Below are 5,377 nucleotides of genomic sequence, written 5' to 3'. Positions count from 1 at the left end.
GATTGCTTTTTATACCCAACATTTTGAGAGAAATGTATTGCTTTAAAATTTTATTAAAGCAAGACTGATATAAAAATCACCTTTGACCCCAGATAAATATTTACCTTTCATATACCCAAAAATGCAGTCTTACCTATCATTAATGTTAGGAACGAGAGGTTAAAAATCATGGAAACCAAGACCTAAGCATGAATTAAAGACTCTCCAACTTGTGAATACAATTGGTTTAAAAAGACATCAATACTACTGCATGTTTTTCAAAATTTCTTGTGATATTGAAGATTCAATGATAAAATATTAACACTTGAAAATAACTCATTTTCTTGGGAGTAGAGAAAACACAAGATTAATCCATCATTTTCAAATACCTTTATTTTTCTACAAATTCACTCTTATAATTATCAAGATTATAAAACTAACTGAAGTACAGAGCCACAAAGGAAATAATTTAACTGCATCATCTACATTCAAAAAACTGTTACTGGGGCTGGGAAGGTGGCTCAGTGGTAGAGTGCTTGCCTTGCATGCATGAGGCCCTGGGTTCGATTCCTCAGCACCACATAAGCAAACAGGAAAAAGCCGGAAGTGGCGCTGTGGCTCAAGCCGTAGAGCACTAGCCTTGAGCTGAAGAGCTGAGGGACAGTGCCCAGGCCCAGAGTTCAAGGCCCCACGACCGGACCCCAAAAAAAGAAAAAAAAACCTGTTACTAGAAAACAAAGTTATTCTAATAATTAGCTTACCAAATTCACTTATATCCTTTTATTCTATTTCATAATATTTCATAATATTCTATTGCATAAAAAGCCTATATACCCACTTACATCTTCAGATCTTAACATTTATTTCAGAAATGTCTATAGCTCTATAGTCAATGAACTGAAATAATACTAAAAATATTCAAAGGCTTTTCAGAAATTGCAGGATGCTCTCGGGGTTGTTATTTATATTGGAAAAGATATTCGAAAAGCCTTATTTGTTAAAGTTGTGATAGTTACTTTCACAAAGAGCCATTAGTGAGGATCCCATTGCATGTACAAAAGAACTTCAAATGCATCCACAATCTGGAGGTGACACATGCTTTTTGTTTGTTTGTTTTGAAAGGTATATCTAGCAAGCATATCCACAATACTGGTTTTCAGTCAATATGATGAGATATTCAAACCAAATAAATACAGGGTTGATTATCTTAGTGAGAATAGATATAATGTTACAAAGAAAGTTATTTTCAACAGAAATCCAGAAAGAGTTTATTCACCTTGTGTTTCACAGGAATAACCAGAGAGTAATACCTGTTTGGTCAAGTCAGTCAAACTCACTCCATGAGTATATCTTAAAAGTATAACCAATTTAAGAGGTCAAATACATATTTTGTACTGACAGTCATCTTACAGCAATAACTTACTACCTAATTATATCTGTATCTTCTTACCTAACATATAATAAGAGCTGAAAGTGGTCTCTTTTATCTAACTTAATGTTGTATATGCTTTGATTATGATGATGATATTATTTGACAAATAAAATGTACAGAAGGGTGGCTCCACAGAAATGACATGACAGAACACTGATAAATAAAAACATTGCAACACAGTTAGCTCTTTTGAGCCTCACCTTGTCCACATTGGCAAGCAACATTGCAACAGCACACGCACACATATACACATACACACGTGTGCACATGTACACACATATACTTGCATGCTAAATTCAGGGTTTAGTACAAAAAAGTACAAATAAAATTTTAGTGATTAGGACAAATGTTAATTTGCCTTATTACAAAATAATACACAATCCAGTCACCATGGGGGTCACATTTTACTTGCCTCGCCACATGTGACCACTTAATTTATTTTAATTAATTAATTAATTCATTTGTTTGGTGCTAATACTAGGCTTGAACTCATGGCCTGGCTCTGTCCCAGAATTTGTTGTTTTTTTGTTGTAGTTTTCTCAAGCCTAGAATTTTACTGCTTGTCCCACAGCTCCATTTCTAGCTTTTGCTGGTTACTTTCAAATCAGAATTTAATGGACTTTTTTTTGCTTGGTTTGGTTTCAAACCACAATCCTCAGATTTCATCTTTCTGATTAGCTAGGATAAACACATGAGCCACAAGTGTGGCTTCTAGTTTTTCCTCTATAGCTATCTAATACACATATTAGATAGTAATTTAAAACTTAGAGTATAGAAGCAAGTTGTACAGTGATGATATTGTCTTGTCAGAAATTTAAGCTAGTAAATTTCTTCTTAAAACCATAAACAAAAATACCATGGTATAATATAAGAGAACTCACTATTGAACATATGAGCTTTAAGAGCTTTCTAATAGATCCATTATTTGTTACCCAACATTAGAAAAAAATATATAATGCAGTAGTAAAATAGAAGTCCTTTGTAGGAATACTTAATTACCTTGTTTTAAAGATACTTGTTTTCATCCAAAAAAGTAGGCCTGTCTATTGTCTTCATGTGATTTTGATGATTGAAGGTGCTTAATGAGAAGTCAAAGTGTATTACTAATCCTTTGCTATCAATTAAATCTCACCTTTTCTTCTTGGAACTTATAATTATTAAAGAAATAGTTCAGAATCAGCAAGCAATAGTTCAGATTCACACTTCCAGTGCAAGTGGATCACCAGTACTTAATCCTTGATACCATTTTCCACAAAGTTTTGTCACAGATACAATCGGTCTGCCTTCTCTAGCTGCTTTCCTAGCCTGGACCTATTCCTTCACTCTACAGGAAAAGTGTGATTCAACTGATTTCAGTCAGATCTGTTACTAGAATTATCAAGGATTTAGATTTTTGTCTGTAATTTGGTCAAAGCTATGTCTCTTTATGTAGGCTAATAAAAATGTATTTACTAATTTCAAGAAAATTCATAAATTCCATTTCCACCTCTTTTAAAAAATAAAATTGTTTGCTCTATAAATTGATTAGAGGCATGGATTTTGTGGCTAGCTAGGTCATTGTACATCTGTCTCTCTCTTCCTCTCTCCCTTTCATGGCTCTCATAGATAATGTGACTGCTCCATAATTATCCTAATTTATTTTGCTTTTATATTTTTGGTTGCATCATTTCACTTTCTGCTCTGCCATTTCCCAAATCATTTACATAGAAGGCATTATTTCATATTTTCTCATTCCTATAATAAGCTGCACATGAAGACACCACTGGTCCCATTTTCAGTCTGTACCTTTGAATATGGAGGAAACCTTTCCTTTGCTCTCTATGAATTACCTACTCTCCAGTTAGAATAATTTCCAATAGTAAAATTGGAAAAAGAGAAAGAAAATCATGGTGAAATAACAGATGTAGAAAATTCACTGTATTTTTCTGACCAGTTCAACCAACGTGAACTATTCTGGAATACATGTGCACCCCATTCCCACTGGTACTCACTGTCTCTGGTTAGGCAATTCTGATGAAGACAAGGAACAAGATGAAAAAGTGAGGAATGATATCATTTGCAAAAAAATGGAGAAGTATTAAAACAAATTTTTGTTTGGGCTGCTGAAAATAATTGGCTTACTACAGTGCAGACACTGCTTTCCTAAAAGGCCACTCATGTGAATACTAGGGATGATGATGAGTATACCTCTCTTCATCGGGAAGCCTCCAGTGGGCACTTAGACATGGTCCATGAGTTGGTGGCTCAAGGCAGATATTCATGCAATTACTGTGAATGGCTAGACACCCCTGCACAGTGCTTATATGTTGAATAATACCAGAGTGGCTGCTTCCTTAGTTCACATTGAGGCAGATACCAATGCCCAAAGTAAAGTCCTCTTGACTCCCTTTCATCTTGCTGCTTGGAATAGAAATATCAAAGATATGCTGGATTGCCTTCTATTGAAGCATTATATCAAACCAGGTCTGAAGAACGACTTGGAAGAAACTGCATTTAATATTGCCAAAAGGATAAATATGTATCACTACCTCTTTTAAATTGTGGAAGGCTGTAAAAATTGTTCTCCTAACTCATAATGGTTTGGTTAAGATTCTTAAATTTCAAAAATGCAAATCCATCTTTGTGTCTGTACAAAATATTTTCACAAGACAAAGCAACAGCAATATCTTACTTTAAAAATTCATGGATTCCATAGTATTCTTCAAGTGAATTGCCTGACTTTGATGTCAAAATGTATTCAAGAGTTGTTTGTATACATCTATAATGATTTCTGCAGGGTTTGTCATTTTTAAATCAGAAATCACTTTAACTTATCTGTTGAAATGAGTAGTACAGAAACTAAAAATATTTCTGGTGCTTGTATGAAAAAAGTATATTTTAAAATACTCTGTATTTTGTTTGTATAATGTCCATAATCTATTTAATTCTCTCCTAGATATAATACTTTGAATTATACATTGTTTTATAATATATAGGTTCGTTAATAAATGTGTTATTTCAGATAGCATTCCATATAGAAAAAGTTTAAGATTCCTTTTTTTTCCTAGGTCCTTATAGTATTTTATTTCTTTGGGATAAAATGACAATGTTATCCAATTTCAAATGTTTTGTAAAGATTATGCTATGTAAAGGCCATTCTAAGGTGAGGATTTAACACACTGATGTCAAACTAACTTTCAGTTCAATGAATTACATATATTGTTACATTTGCCTTTTTAAATTTTTTATTGTGAAAATACTGTACAGAGGGGTTACAATTACATGGGCAAGATAATGAGTACATTTTTTATCAAGCATTGTAGCCTCCTCCTGTATTTACCCTTCCCATCCATTCCCATCCTTCCCCTGCTTCCCCACTCAATCCTCCCTGCTACCCCTCCACCAGCACAAAGTTGTAAAGTTCATTTTTCGACATAACGACTTGTATTTTTGTAATAAATTTTTTAATGACTGTTTTTCATTTCTTGCATCTCAAGAATGAAAAATATGGAATATTTCACAAATTTTCATATCATCCTTGTGCAAGTGCCATGATAATCTCTATATTGTAGTAATTTGGGTAAACGTCCTGCTGAAGCATGTAGTATCCTGTAAATTTAAGTAGTTATTGATGCAATCTTTATACAGGCATATATCCTTGGTTGACTGTTTGTAACTAGGAAACCTTATTGTTCCTAAAAATGTTATTGATCTTACTTCTCTAAAATTCTGTGTATATTGGGAAAAGCTAATATTGTTTGGTCGATTGCTCACATTTGCAATTTTTTTTTAATTGTATTTTATTTTATTTGAGAACATACTGTACAGAGGGGCTACAATTACATGGGCAGGATAATGCATACATTTCTTACCAAGCATTGCAGCCTCCTCCTTTGTTTACCCTTCACTTCCCTTCCCCGCCTCCCCCCTCCCCCCACCCAATTTTACCCCCTCCCCCCAACCAATTATACCCCCCTCCCCCCCCAC

The 5,377-nt window shown here is 33.9% G+C and overlaps 1 pseudogene; it reads right to left on the bottom strand.

Moving 5' to 3' along the window:
- Positions 1 to 4,891: 4,891 nt before the first annotated feature.
- On the bottom strand, positions 4,892 to 4,991 carry LOC138834524 (U6 spliceosomal RNA; annotated as a pseudogene).
- Positions 4,992 to 5,377: the final 386 nt, after the last annotated feature.

This window comes from Dipodomys merriami, unplaced genomic scaffold (genome assembly GCF_024711535.1).
Source record: "Dipodomys merriami isolate MVZ:Mamm:240054 unplaced genomic scaffold, mDipMer1.0.p SCAF_218, whole genome shotgun sequence".
NCBI classification, from domain to species: Eukaryota; Metazoa; Chordata; class Mammalia; order Rodentia; family Heteromyidae; genus Dipodomys; species Dipodomys merriami.
Note: the sequence above shows the minus strand (reverse complement) of the source record. Positions and strands in the feature narration are given on the sequence as shown.